The sequence below is a fragment of the Halictus rubicundus genome, unplaced genomic scaffold (genome assembly GCF_050948215.1).
Source record: "Halictus rubicundus isolate RS-2024b unplaced genomic scaffold, iyHalRubi1_principal scaffold0102, whole genome shotgun sequence".
In the NCBI taxonomy this organism is placed as follows: domain Eukaryota; kingdom Metazoa; phylum Arthropoda; class Insecta; order Hymenoptera; family Halictidae; genus Halictus; species Halictus rubicundus.
The window spans coordinates 483,556-499,724 of NW_027488643.1; positions in this window are offsets into that span (position 1 = coordinate 483,556).

Here is a 16,169-nt window from a genome sequence, read left to right on the forward strand (position 1 = left end):
CATCAGCCTCTTCAGCCTCGGTTTCCAGTGACATGTTATTGTCATTTGTTAATGCAACTTTCAGAGTGCCTTTTTCAACCTCCTTTTTGAAATCTTTCTCGATGAATCTCACGTCTCTGCTTTTGATCAGTTTCTGTGATTGTGTGTTCCAGAGTCTGTATGCCTTTGCGTCATCTGCGTAGTCTGTAAAAATACATGCTTGCGACTTTGATATTAGTTTATCGCGGTTAGGCGTATTGTCTACAGCGTATGCTTTGCATCCAAAAATCCTAAAATGTGATACGTCAGGCTTCTTTCCAAACCAACATTCGTACGGTGTGACATCCTTCAAAGCCTTAGTAGGAAATCAGTTCCTTATGTCCATCGAGGTATTTATCGCTTCTGCCCAGAATTTCTTTGGTAGATCAGCGTGTATTAATATACATCTTGCCATTTCGACGAGCGTTCTATTCAACCTCTCAGCGACACCACTTTGTTGTGGCGTGTATGCAACAGTTCTTTCATCCTTAATTCCCCACTCACTTAGTTGTTTGCTGAACTCCTTACCGCAATATTCGAGTCTATTATCCGTTCTTAAGGTCTTGATCTTTTTACCAATTTCATTTTCAGCTAGAGCCTTGAATTCTTTAAAAGCTTCTTTCACTTGATCCTTTGACTTTAAGAAGTATATCTTCGTCCACCTTGCTTTGTCGTCTATAAAGCTAGCAAAATATTTTGCCCCACCAATAGATGTGGTACGCATCAGCCCACAAACGTCTGAATGTATCAATTCAAGTGGTTGTTTGCTCTTATGGGTCGATGGAGTGAATGGAATTTTAGTTTGCTTACCCTTTATGCAGGTTTCACAGGTGAGCATATTATTGCTCAGGTTCATCGTCAAACCCTTCACCATTTGTTTGGATATTAAACTCTTCAAGTCTGCTGCATTGAGATGTCCACATCTCAAATGCCATAGTTCATTAGAGGTTTCTGTCATATTCGCTGTCTCTTCTATTTCACGCGTAGTTGCCTTGAATGAGATTAGTGAAGGTTTCAGAAAATATAAGTTTCCTATCTTTGAGGCTACTGCAACTATTTGCCCTTCAGCATTCCTTATTGTTGCTTTGTCGTCCACAAATATAACCTTCTTTCCATTTTTGGTTAAGCTGGCCACCGATAGCAGGTTTGTTTTCAAATCGGGCACATACAGTGTATTTTTGCACCTCACATTAATAACTTCCTTTCCATTTGACAGCGTAAGGCACACCGTTCCAATGCCCTTAATTTCTGCACTTTTATTTACGGCCAATCCAACATCTTTTCCTGTGACAGTATTTAATTCTGAAAACAAGGATTTGTTATTGCACGTGTGTGACGTAGCCCCACTGTCCAAGCACCACACATCCTTGCGAGTGATGATAGTGCCAATGCATTTTGACAATCGCCATGAGTCATAAAGGCTTCGCAATCCTTTTCACAATAACTAGCTTGGTGTTGCCTATTAGATTTCTTCTTCCAGCAGTCACTGGCTGTGTGACCAGGCTTTTTGCAAAATGTGCACTTGTAAGGCTTGTACGTTGAAGTACTGTCGTTGCTTTTATATTAAACAGCCATTTCTTCTTTATTAGTTTTACTATTTGTGTATTTTGGATTTCCTTGCCTGACGTAAATAGCATCATGCGTGTCTTCTTCATTGAGCCTGCTTCTTGCTTCAGCTTCTTCTAAAATTTTTATTTTCAACGCGTATGGATCAGGCAATGTATCTCTGAATTCTATTGCACACCTGAAACCTTCATAACTTCTTGGGATACTGTACAGAATTACGATGGTTAACAGGTCATTTGCAATTGGTATGTCCATTTGCTGCAATTTATCTACAATATCTGTTGAATAATTGACAGGGTTTGCTTCCAAAGCAAGAGAGAATATTTATTAATAGGAAAAACTGAGTATAGGTGTTACTATCCGGTGCTGTCAACTCAGCAACCGTTTCGCTCGCAGTGCTCGTACAGAACTGAGCTACACACTTCTGTTCCGCAGAAGTCAGCAAGGAGAAATTTTACCTGCCAGCTTTTGGGAAAAACCAGCCGTTATTTGGGTAGTTGACGGTGGAGGGTAAAAGCGTTTTTTATTGCACTGACCCTCATAATTGCCGGAACGTCATCGGACGCACGTAACGGTCAACAGGGTTTTTCCGGGATCGAAGCAGCGAAAGCTACAATGAAGTAGGGAGCGTCTTCAATAAATTCAAAATATAACCTAACGGTTCATGCAAGAACCCAACAATATCAAATAATTTGTTTTAGTGATCTGCCATACTACCGTCCTCCGTGAGCCTTGTGAAAAGCAGCTTCTTCAATAGTGTCGGTCTCTTTGCTGGTCCTTTCGAGGCGTATACCCTTTCCAGCGCAGTCCAAGCGTCACTTGACGTTTGAAGATTCTTCACGTGGCATATTTCGGATGCACTTAACGAGAGAACTATATCAGCTTTCGCCTTTTTGTCGTTCCTTACCCAATTTGCAATTTGGTCGGCATTGTTCTCCCTTTCAGCAGGTTTCGGTCTCGATCCATCGACGTAGCACCAGAGATCATTTTTCGTAAGAATTGCCTCCATTTGTACTTTCCACGTATCATAATTATCTTTAGTTAATTTGTCTATTTGAGTGTTGTGACTCATGATTAACTATTTATATAATAGGCTCTTGATCGCGAACACGTGGCACTTTGTAGGTTAAATTGGCACTTGAGATTAGGTTTTCCGTTCGTAACGAATTTACGCTACTGGGCCCATAACCTGTTTGATTTTGTTAATCCTTATGTTCCCGAAGGATCTTCAGGTTGTCCTATTAAACCTCTTCACCTTATTTTGTATAATACATGCCTTTATTTGTTCAGTATTGGCATGAAAAGGGAGAATTCAAACGAAGGTGTTCCGACCGTTGATGATGGTTCCAAAATTGTTTTCGCGTTACGAACGCGCGATCGAGCGGCTGTTGTCTCACTCGCGTAAACAGCCGTGTCACCGGCGACAAACACCTCCGTTTGAATCTCACCTCGCGCGCAAAGGTGAACCGAATTCACCCATTAGAACAATGCGATCAACCGTCCTTCCGACGTTTCGTGCGTTCTCGTGCGCGAATGAGATCTCAGAATACGTTCTGATTTTGCAGCGCTCGCTTGCAGTAAGACTCACTCGTGACTTCATCTACGTTCAATTATTCATTTTCTCGCGGCATCGTCGCTTCCTATCTCGCTACAGTTTGTATCGCGATTTCCGTCACATTTCTTTGTTTGTGCCAGCGGTGTGGCCTAGTCGTGTCGAAAACCATTAAAGTGACTTGCAACAAATTTCGCGTTCGTGTATATCACCTGCAGTCTCCACCAGTTTCCTCAGCGCTTAATTCTGAGTAGTCCCGGCCTCAGGCACTCGAACACTCCTTTAAGGGCCCGGGTCAGTCACGTGACTTTTCAAGATTCGGTGGTCGGTATCTGCCGTACAGTTTCCTTTACAGAAATGGTATTACCTACAAATGTGTAGCTGACTGATGAATACGAGATGGAGCTATCGTCGTATTCTATTATGAATCAGAAAGAGAACTCGATTGACGTTGCAACACAAGAGGTGTGTGACGAGGAAGCCAGATTTTACTGCGTTGTCAGCTTTTAAAAGGGCAATGTTGCCGTATCATATTCATGTAAACACCGTCGATGATCGCATGGAAAGCGTTCGAGCTGGTTCGAGCGGTTTCTTTTCTTCCTTTCGGATCTGTCGAAATTTGGAGGCTTATTCCTTCTTAATTTTAAATATGGAATTTTCAATTGTAAATAATTGTATTAAACGATCATTGAATATTGACTTCTTTAAAAATCTTCTTAATTTTTTAAACTTTCTATACGAATATAACACGAATATATGTATATGTAAAGTTTACAGAACAAAAGTATAGTTTTAAAAATTACGTTTTTTATATATTGTTAACAAATGGTAACACATCAATATAATTGATTTGAATTTTAATACGAAGAGTATTATTTTTCGACGTGGAAATGAAAGGTATAAACAATCACGGAATGATTAAAATATTAAAAATATTAAAAGATATTAAAAAGATAAAAATAAGAAATATTATAAAAAAACAAAAAACCCGACTGCGAAGAGAATTAAAAAGAGAAGAAACAAAAAACTAATTTATCAAATAAAATAAAAAATAAAAAAATAAATAGAAAGTATAAATTATCAATAATTCTTTTCGCAGCAAGATTTTTTGTTTTATTAATAATATTTTTTATTTTTATCTCTTTAGCGTATGTCGCGGTCAGGTTTTTTGTTTGTTTTGTTTGAAACGTGCGTAAATCGCCTCATCTGGATAAGCTCTAAAGGTTCGACAAGGATAGCGAAGAGCCATCCCGAGAGTGAACAAGATAGACATACTACGACGAGCGACCGTGATCGAGCTCTAGCACTTGAAAGCAGAGTTGGGCAAAATATTCATCTAAATAAAAATTTCGAATAACCAATAAAAGATAAAAAAATCTTTACTCGTCGAGAATCGAACAAATAATTTTATTCGACGAGAATTTATCCGACGAATAAAGATAATTTTTTTTATTCGAAGCGGATTTATTCGAACTTCGAATAATTTTTCCATCTTTGATCTGTATCTTTTATTCGAAGGCTTCGAATAAATCTTCGAATAACTTTTGCCAGCTCGAATAAACGGTGACGAGGTCCGACGAGCTCCGAACTTCAAAGACCCAGCGACTGACAAACGGCATACAATGTAAGCAGATAAAGAATCGCGCACGAATGAAAGTTTAAACTTTTAGATTTTTCGATATACCTTCATGAAATTGTGACGAGTGAATTGATGGGAGTTTCTTGATGAAAATGAGTTCAAATTCGAGTGTAATCGAACAATTTTCATTGATACGTAATGTTACGATAAAAATTACAATCTCATTGAAGATAGTTCAAATGATGTCGTGTTTGGACTCATTTTCATCGGAATAAGCTCTTTTATTTTCTCATAAAAATTACACCGAACATGATATAATTAGCATCACATTTAATTGACGATTACAAATTCTATCAAGTACAAGTTTGCTGCAAACAAGTTCTCGTACAATCGACCGAAGCAAGGATGTTTTGTGTGAGTTCTGGGCCAAGGTCGAATATTTTCATTTTATTCATACGAAACTGATCCGATTTCCACATAGTTGTATATATTTAATGTTCCCTTACGGGTTACATAGGGATCCCGTTCCCTTTACATTTTCTTTCTTTTCGCTTTCACTTACTCATTCTTCCTTTCACTCCTGCCTCCTCCTTTCTCACCCTCTCATTGATACTTTCCGTCCTGTATTTCTTTTCTCTCCCGGTCTAATTTTTTCATCCACTCTTCTCCTCTCCCGTCCTCAGCCAGTATTTCCTTCACCTTCTCTTGCATTCCTACTTCCAACCCTTGATCTCTCGAGCACCTTTCCAACACGTGTTCCCACGTCTCTTCTTCGTACCCGCACCTTCTGCACCGTCTCACCTCCTCTTCCCCCCAGTACCTTCCTCCCCTCATTTCATTCCCCAGCCTGTACCTTGCTATCCTCGTCCATTTTCTTCTTTTGATCCTTTTTCTAGATATTCGGGTCTTTCCTTTGTCCTTATCTCTTTATACCATATATTATACCTAGACTCCATTACCCTCTTCCAGTTTTCCTCTTCCTCTTTCTCTTTCTCTCTTTTCTCTATCCTTCCCCACTCTTCTTCCCTCTCTTCCTTATCTCCCTCCTCTAACATTCTTCTATTCCCCCTTTCCTCTATATATTTCTTCCTCCCTATCTCCCATTTTGACATCTTCTTTCCTCCCGTAGCTCTCTCTTCTATCTCCTTTAGACATTGTCTGGCCCATTTGCTTCCTTTTCCAGCTCTCAAACTTTCTTCAAACTTCCATGCCCTCTTCGCGCCCCTCACTCTCATTTTCTCTCTTTTCGTCTCTTCCCTTACCATATACCCTGGTGTTGTCCACTCTACCCCAAGCACCCATCTTATATACCTTTCCTGCATCCTCTCCATCTCCATTCTTTCCTCCCATCCCCAGATCTCCACACCGTATGCCATCACTGGCCATATCAGTGCGTCGAAAAACCATTCTCTTCTCTTGTACTTATTTTTAAAATATCTTTTCCCTATCCCCCACACACTTTTCATCACTCCTCCACCCTTCCGTGTTCTGTCCTCTATCTGTCTTTCTTGTCCCCCATTTTTCTTCAATACGTACCCGAGATATTTTATCTCGTCTATTTCTTCTACCGTTCCATCCCCCCATCTCCACGTCTTTTTCTCTTGCCTTCTTCTTTCGAATCTTATTATCTTCGTTTTTTCTCTGTTTACTTCTAGTCCCTTCTCCTTTATATAGCTTCTGAATTCCTCTATCATTAATTTCATCCCGCTCTCCTCTTTCGCCAGCAGCACGAGGTCATCTTCATATTGCAAAGTGTATAGCATTCTTCCCCTAATCTCCACCCCACCTTTCCCCCTCTTCCTCATTCTTTCCTCTAGATCGGCCATAAGCAGTATAAAAAGCTTCGCGCTTAGCGGACATCCTTGCCTTACCCCTCTTCCTACCCAGAACTTGTCTCCCATTTCGCCTCCTACTTTCACCTTAGATGTTGTCTCTCTATACACTTCTTCTATTCTTTCCCTAATTCCTTCGCTCACACCTCTCTCCTCTAATGCTTTCCACAATATTCTCCTATTCACGCTGTCAAATGCTGCCTTCAGGTCTACAAAGCATCCTATTAACCTTCCCTTTTTCTTCGCCAGTTCCCTGTTTACTATATAATTCACTACATATATATTGTCTATCGTCCCTTTCTCCTTTCTAAATCCTGTCTGGTTCTCTGGCACCATCCTCTTCACTTTTACTTCTCTCTCCAGCCTCTCCTCTAATATAATTGTATAGATCTTGTACAACGTATTCAGTAGCGTTACCCCTCTATAGCATTCGACTGACTTTCCATCCCCCTTCTTTTTTATCGGCACCACGACACCTACTTTCCACTCTTCAGGCCATCCTTCTCCATTCCATACCCTATTGCATATTTTCCACACTTCATTCCTTATATTTTCTCCTCCATATTTCCAAATCTCATTTCCCATCTCATCCTCCCCTGCTGCTTTCCCATCTTTCAATCCTTTTATTGCTCTTTCTATCTCATCTCTTCCTATCCCTTCATTGCTTTTCTCGCTTCTTTTCCTCCTGCCTCCCCCCTCTATCTTGTTTTCTACTCCTCCTAGTAGCCCCATAAAATACTCCTTCCATTTTTCCATTTCTATCTCTTTCGTTTGTGCTTTTCCTTTTCCACCTCCCATCTTTCTTAGAAAATCCCATACCTTTCCTTCTGTCCTCGCTTTCCCTGCTTCCGTTAGTATCTTTTCTCTCTCCTGCTCTTTTTTCTCTTCACACAGTTTTTTGTATTTGTTTTTCATTCTTCTATATCCCTCTTCTTCTTCTTTCCCTTCTTTCCATTTCCTTAATGCCCTTCTTAGTTCCTTCTTTCTTTCTATGCATTCCTTATCCCACCATCCTCTCCTTTTCGACTCTTTCATGCCCTCAGTACTCCTTATTTCTTCTATTACACTCTTGATCTTTCTTTCTAGTTCTCCTAGTCTTTCCCCTATCTCTTCCCCTGTTACTTCTATTTCCTCTGTTAACCTTCTAAATTTTTCTTTTCCCTCTCTTCCCCATTCTACTCTTTGCGCTCCTTTCTTATCCTTCTTTCTTATCTCCCTTTCCTTTTCCTTTTGTCCTTTCTTCATTGTTAACACTACCGGTAGGTGATCTGATTCTACCCTTTCCTCTATCACCATGCTCTCTATCCCTTCTCTTGTTCTTTTGTCTCCTATCGCGTAATCTATTACCGTCCTTCCTCTCTGTCCTATATATGTGTACTCTCCTCTCTCGTCTCCTTCTATCCCTCCATTCATTATTTCTAATCCTAATTCTCCTAGCGTTCTGATTAGCTTCCTCCCTTCTCCATTTACTTTCTTGTCTTTTGACTCCCTGCAGCCTTGCCCCTCATCTTCTTCCTGCCTTACTTCTCCTCCTTCCCTGCCTGTCCTCGCGTTAAAATCTCCTCCTACAATTAGTTTTTCGTCCCTTCCTGTATCCCACCAGTCCCTCAGTACTTTCATCTTCCGTTCAATGTCTTTGTTTACATATACCCCTAGTATCTTCCATTCTTCCTCTCCTATCCTTATACTTCCTTCTATTATTCCTTCTATAGCCTTTGACTCTCCCTCGCTCTTCTTTTCGCATGTAATTTCTTTTCTCATTCCTAACACCATTCCCCCTTTTGCTCTCCCTATTTTACTATCCCTAACTGCCCATTGCTTTTTCCAGACATACCCCTGTGGTAATCTTCTTTCCACTTTTTCCCACATCTTTTCTTCCACCCATGTCTCCAGCAGCACCATTACATCCCATCGCTCTAGGTCCTTCCAGAATCCTTCATCTTTCCCTTTCATTCCTGCTATGTTCCAGAAGCCGATTTTCAGTTTTTTACTTTCCCTTCCCTTCCCCTTCTTCGCTCCCTCTGTCTTCAACTCCTCTTTATCCCTTTTCTTTACTTCTCTCTCCCCTTCTCTCTCGCTCCCCACTCGTTTCCCTCGCTGTCCTTCAATGTCTTCTCCTTCTCATCCCATCTCCACATCTTTCCTTCTATCCATATCTTTATATACCCCATTCTGACCCTTTTCCCTTTCCCTCTCTCTTTCTCCATTGTCTGCCTTAGCCTCCATTGTATGTTTCTTTCTTCCCATGTGAGATCATCCTCTATCCTTTCCCGTCTTCCTGCTAATTTTTTCTTTTCTATCATTACTCTTCTTTTCTGTTCCATTGTCGCCATCTTTACCACTGCCCATTCTCCTTTTCCTATTCCCTTTTTGCCTATTTTCTTAACTTCTTCAACCTCGAATTTTTCTCCTATTACTTCTAATAACTTTCGCACTTCCTCCTGTCTGTCTCCTCCATCTTTTATCTCCAACCCTTTAATTACTATGTTCTTTCTCCTTGTCTCTCTTTCCTTTCTTTCCCAATTCATTTCTATTTCTTTCAGTCTTCTTTCGATCTCTCCTCTTTCCCTTTCTCCTTGATCACTTCCTCTTTTCCTTTCTATTTCTTCCAACTTTTTGTCTATCTTGTCCTCTATTTTCCCTTCTAACTCTATCTTTTTCACTCTCGCTTCTAACTCTTGCACTGATTTTCTGTCTCTCTCCCTTTCCTTCTCCCACTCTTCTTTCATATCTTTCATCTTCCTCATTACTTCCGTCATTTCTTTCCATCCCTCTGCTATTTCGCTCATCTGTTTTATTGTTCCCATTAATGCCCCCTTTATTTCCTCTCTTATTATCACCCTGATGTCTCCTTGCTCCCCTCTCCTTTCTTGCTCCCCTCTCCTTTCTTGTCGTTCCTCTCCTTTTCCACCCTCCGGCGATCTGTCTGTTTTTCTGCTTTTTCTGAAAGGGTCTTTTTCCTTTTCTTCTCTTTCCTCATTCTCTCTCTCTTTTCTTTTCTTGTCTAACCACTTCCCTAATCCCTCCACTTTGGATAGACTGTTGCACCTTGCTCTTTCTCTATTTCTTATCTTCATTAACTTTCTTGCCGTCTCTCTTTCCTGTTCTTTCTCTTCTTGTTTATTCATTTCCTTTCTTATCCTCTCGTCTTCCTTCTTTACCTACGTTGCAGTTGTCTGCCTTTGCGCTTCTTTCTTTTCCCGCACGTGGCGCTCTCCCTTCTGCTTTCGCTTCTCCTGCTGTCTTTCTACTGTGCGCCTAACCTCACTTTCTTGACTTATCACTTTCTCTATTGTCCTTTTACCCTTTCTTGCACTCTTTTCTTCCTCTAACTTCTCCTCCGATCTCCCTCTACCCCTGATCTCACTCACTCCACCTCCACTTTATTTTCACTCGCTCTCTCACCACTTTCTCAGCTGCTCTAAATTTCACACCTTATCTCTTTCTAACCGGAAACGGAACTCCCCGATTTCCACATATAATATTTAAATGTTTAGTAATCTGTTCAATTCAAATTTTGTAATGAAACAAATACATTGTAATATTTGTTGTAATTTCTTTGAAATAATGCCACAACAATTTCTAGTGGTGGTTCAGAGTCACCACTCGAGTGCAAAGGGTTAACAATTTCTTTTTCTCTTTTGTATAATGTGGTACTGTATGTAAGCTCATCGGTATACAAATGTGATCGCAATTTCATATGATACATGAAGCTACAGCTACGACTATGCTATATGTGTATATGGACAACTGCACATTGCTGCACATTGCTTGCATGAGTCCGAAACATCAAACTAGCGGATTATTTGCATATATAGGAAAATTATATACATATACACACATATACAGACGCACGTTGCCGATGAGCGAATAGGCGTCGAACATAACCACAATCTACGCTTGCAGTTTCCTCCAATCCCACTTCGACAGTCCTTCTACTTAGGCGCCACCTGACGAGCTCCAGCTCAACTAAACCTGTCACATTTTTTGCTCTATATTATCGATATCAAGAATTCTGACGCTAGAAAGCCATGCCGAAACGGGAAACAAGTTTTCGCCTTTATTTCGCAACAGAATCAAGACAAATTATAGCTCAATTTGTAGCTGGAGATATTTTCTAATGCGGGCTGGTCTCGACATCATCCAGAAAACTCATCCAATGGCAGAAAAATGCTTGATTTCCACGGCACGTGCATCGTCAATGTTTGGCCTACTTCTAACGCTCATATTTCTCAATATCTCCATAATCTCGTCAGCTCATGACCAGCCCGCATTAGATTGAACCTTCCTCTTTCGAATGAGCCCTTTACCAGCGATAAAATATTCCTTTTTAAGGACGAAAACTTGATCCCCGTAAAACCATATATTGTCGGTAACGTAGTCACTCTACTTTTGGCAGCCCGGGCCCTTAAGCCGCAACATTATTTCTGTACATATACACGTGGTAGCAGAGCGTGGTTAGATAAAGAAGAAAAATACATCGAGAATAGAATAGACTAGAGGGCGCGCAGGAAGCAGTTGAGTGAGCGCGGTGAATTTTTTCTAACACCCCCTCTCAACGTGGACACTTATCAATGGCATTCAGTCCTAAGCCGCGCATTAATTTAGCGTGATTGACATTGCAGAGACTCTTAGTTAACAAGTCTGCCAGCATGTTTTGCGTTGGGATATATTCAACATCGACCCCCCCCCCCCTCCTTGATATATCTCGCGGATATAGTGATAGCGGATATCGATGTGCTTGGTTCGCGAATGGAATACTGGATTCTTTATCAACTTTTGGGCTCCTTGATTATCGCAATATACGATGGTTCCCCCATGGTCAACTTCGGACATCGCAAGTTCGCTCATGAGGCTTCGCAGGTAAACCGCTTCCGTGATTGCCTCAGTTAGCGCCATGTACTCAGCCTCCACACTCGACAGTGCAACGCATCTCTGTCTTCTAGACTCCCACGTGATGGGTGCGTCTGCTAATCTCAATATGGTGCCTGTTTGGGATTTCCTATCATCCATGTTGCTTCCCCAGTCTGAGTCCACAAATCCGTGAAAATCGCATCCCGTCTTTTTGTAAGTGATACCGTGCGATATCGTCCTTTAAGGTAACGTAGTACCCTTTTCGCGGATGTCCAGTGCTCCCCTCCTGGATTTTCATTAAATCGGCTCAACATACTTACAGCATATGCTATGTCCGGCCTCGTGGATACTGCCGCATACATAAGTGAGCCCACCTGTTCAGTATTGGCATAAAAAGGGAGAATTCAAACGAAGGTATTCCGACCGTTGATGATGGTTCCAAAATTGTTTTCGCGTTACGAACGCGCGATCGAGCGGCTGTTGTCTCGCTCGCGTAAACAGCCGTGTCACCGGCGACAAACACCTCCGTTTGAATCTCACCTCGCGCGCAACGGTGAACCGAATTCACAAATTAGAAAAACATTAAAGTGACTTGCAACAAATTTCGCGTCTCGTGCATATCACCTGCAGTCTCCACCACTTCCCTCAGCGCTCAATTCTGAGCGGTCCCGGCCTCAGGCACTCGAACAATCGGTCCTCCCATAGATATCGGGCATTCGCGCCGGGTCGCCGAAAAAATGATGCAGTCTCTTTCGCGCCGCCTTCAAACGAGTCCCTCAGTCGCCACTGAGTATCGCGACTTTCTTAATGAGTACGAGCGTCTAGGGCATATGCGTCTCGCTCGAGACTCGGATGCATCGTCTCATCGATGTGTTTTTATTCCGCATCATCCCGTCCTTCGAGCTGGCAGCGCTACGACCCACCTTCGCGTCGTGTTCAACGCCTCCAGTCTCACATCCAACGGCTCTTCGTTGAACGACCATCTTCTCGCCGGTCCGAAATTGCAAAGCCACCTCGCCGCGGTCATTCTTCGATGGCGTAAATTCCGATACGTTTACACTGCCGATATCGCAAAAATGTATCGCCAAATTCTCCTCGACGACCGCGATGTCGATTACCAACGCATTCTGTGGCAGCCAGCACCTTCCGCCCCGTGCCGAGAATATCAACTTCTCACAGTCACATACGGAATGACGTGTGCTCCTTATCTCGCCCTTCGCGTCCTTCAACGTCTTAATGAGGACGAAGGGCATCGTGTTCCTCTCGCGAAATCGATCCTCCAAGATCATATATATGTTGACGACGTTCTGTTTGGAGGCGATGACACCGAGTCCCTTCGCCAGTCTCGTAACCAGCTGACCGCTCTCCTCGATTGCGGGAAATTCAGGCTACGAAAATGGGCAAGCAATTCGTCCGCGTTGCTGGCCGATCTCGATCCAGCGGATCACGGTCTTGCGTGTACCAAAACTCTCGCCCCTGATGATCAGCTCAAAGTTCTTGGAGTCAGCTGGAGTCCGAGTCTGAACGCCTTTCAATTTCGCGCAATCGTGGCTGATCCACTGCCGTCGACCAAGAGGTCGATTCTTTCCACGATCGCCAAACTCTACGATCCGTTAGGCTGGGTCACCCCCGCAACCGTCCTCGCTAAGATCTTTCTTCAGGATTTGTGGCGCCTCCGCATTAGCTGGGACGATGAATTACCGAATGCGCTTCTCGACAAGTGGCGATCAATCTGCGAGTGCCTGCCACTCCTCAACTCGTTAAAACTTCCTCGGTGTATTGGCTCCTCATTGTCTTCTTCTCGTATCGAGCTTCACGGCTTCGCCGATGCCTCGACGGTCGCTTACGCTGCCGTCGTGTATGCAAAATGTACCTCGCCCTCCGGCGAAGTCACGATTTCTTTGCTCGCCGGAAAATCTAAAGTAGCTCCTCTTAACCCATTGACAATTCCTCGATTAGAATTGCAAGGGACACTTCTTCTCTCGCGGCTCATGGAATTCATCCTGTCGACCTTCGGCACGCGAAATATCTCCTGCGTGTGCTGGACAGATTCGACTGTTGTCCTGAATTGGGTCCAACAGCATCCCTCACGTTGGAAGACCTTTGTGGCCAACCGAGTGTCGAGTATTCAAGCCCGGCTCCCGCACGCGGATGGGCGACACGTCTCCACAGAAGACAATCCTGCCGATTGCGCTTCCCGTGGTCTCCTCAGCGACGACCTTCCTCGGTCATCTCTCTGGTGGCAAGGTCCCGCATGGTTGACCCGTGATCGCTCCGAATGGCCACAGCTTCAGGTTCGTCTCGACAACCGCAACCCGTTAGAGGCGAAAGTCATACCGGCTCATGTCGCCGTCCCAACTCAACAGTGGGAACTGGAAAACCGCTTCTCGTCCTGGCCAAAACTCATTCGAGTCACGGCGTACATTTTTCGATTCGTGTGCGCGTGTCGACGTAATAATTCGGAGACTCTTCAAGCTCCATCTCGCGGCTATGGCCTCGCGCTTTCGGCTGATGAGTGCTGCAACGCGAAGTTATGGTGGATCCGTCGAATCCAAGCCAGTCTATTTCCATCGGAGAGCAAGGTCCTTCTCCAGAACAAACCGCTACCGTCGAAGAACCCTCTCAGCTCGCTCAATCCTTTCCTCGATAAAAAAGGGATTCTTCGCGTGGGAGGTCGGCTGCACCGTGCTCCCTTACCGTTTAACTCTAAGCATCCCATTATTCTCGCGGCGCATCCTCTCGTTCGACTCATCATCGAACACACGCATATTCGTTCGCTACACGCCGGACTTCAGCTCACCTTGAGCACCCTCCTCCAAACCTTCTGGATCCTGCGTGCGCGAAATCTTGCGAGATCAGTGATTCACACATACGTCACATGCGTTCGAGAACGAGCTGCACATCCCAACCAACTCATGGGACAGCTTCCGGAACCTCGGGTCTTTCCTCCCGCGAAATGCTTTGCCCATTGTGGCCTGGACTACGCCGGCCCCGTTCAGGTTCGGGCATCTGCGGGTCGAGGCATCACTTCTCGCAAAGCGCACATCGCGCTGTTTATATGCCTAGCCACCAAGGCGATCCACCTCGAGCTGGTCGCGGATTATTCGACCCCCGCGTTTCTCAACGCCTACTGTCGTTTTTGTTCTCGTCGAGGAATTCCCGAAGCGATGTACTCCGACAACGGCACCACGTTTATCGGGGCTAATCGCGAACTCTCGCTCGCGCATCGCGCAAGTCTGAATCATCCCGACTTTTTAAATAAAACTGGCACCGACGGTGTTGCATGGCACTTCATACCCCCGTCGGCCCCGCACTTCGGAGGCTTGTGGGAGGCCGGCGTGAAAAGCGTAAAGCATCATCTGCGTCGCATTTTAAAGGATCGCACTCTCACCTTCGAAGAATTTACCACTCTTCTCTGTGCTATCGAAGCGTGTCTCAATTCTCGCCCGATCTCGCCGCAGTCCGACTCGTACGACGACTACGAATCGTTACCTCCCGGCCATTTTTAATCGGTTCGGCCCCTCAGCCATCGACTCTAATTCTTGCCGAAAATCGCCTCTCGCGCTGGCAACTTGTTCGGCACATGACCGAACGATTTTGGAAGCTCTGGAGAGACGATTACGTAGAGAAATGAGCGATTCACAGGGTATGCTGTTGATGAATCGAGAGTGGCAGTGCAGAGGGAGATGCCGGTTCCCGCGAAGGTGAAATGGGCTGCACCTCATGCGAGACTAAAAACTCAGACGGTGTTCCAGAAGATTTCTCAAACTCGAGACTACAGTGCGGACAAAGTACGTTCAGAAAGTTTAAGGCGTAGTACGTGTATAAGAATGTAATATATAATTCAACTGTATCGTGACGTGCTACTTGTAGCAAATGCTCTAATTATTGTTAACATATCGTTGTGTAATCCGCAGATAACTATAATTTGTAAGCATTTGACGTTCTTGCAAGCCAAGATGAACAACGACACTACAATGTATCCATTCAATATTTTTCCCTAACACCTTTCCAGTAAGGAGACCAGAGAATTTACAAAGAAATAAACATTTCGATCAATCTGCATCTTTAGAGTTTGGATTGCAACGAAGTTTGTTAGTGTTTCTAAATTGAATGTTACAAATAAAATCGAGGTTGTTAGAAATATATTCAACGCGCTCACTCAACTGCTTCCCGCGCGCCCTCCAATCTATTCTTTTCTCGATGTATTTTTCTTCTTTATCTAACCACGCTCTGCTACCACGTGTATATGTACAGAAATAAAGGCATGTATTATACAAAATAAGGTGAAGAGGTTTAATAGGACAACCTGAAGATCCTTCGGGAACATAAGGATTAACAAAATCAAACAGGATATGGGCCCAGTAGCGTAAATTCGTTACGAACGGAAAACCTAACCTCTAGTGCCAATTTAACCTACAAAGTGCCACGTGTTCGCGATCAAGAACCTATTATACAAATAGTTAATCATGAGTCACAACACTCAAATAGACAAATTAACTAAAGATAATTATGATACGTGGAAAGAACGAATGGAGGCAATTCTTACGAAAAATGGTCTCTGGTGCTACGTCGATGGATCGAGACCGAAACCTGCTGAAAGGGAGAACAATGCCGACCAAATTGCAAATTGGGTAAGAAACGACAAAAAGGCGAAAGCTGATATAGTTCTCTCGTTAAGTGCATCCGAAATATGCCACGTGAAGAATCTTCAAACGTCAAGTGACGCTTGGACTGCGCTGGAAAGGGTATACGCTTCGAAAGGACC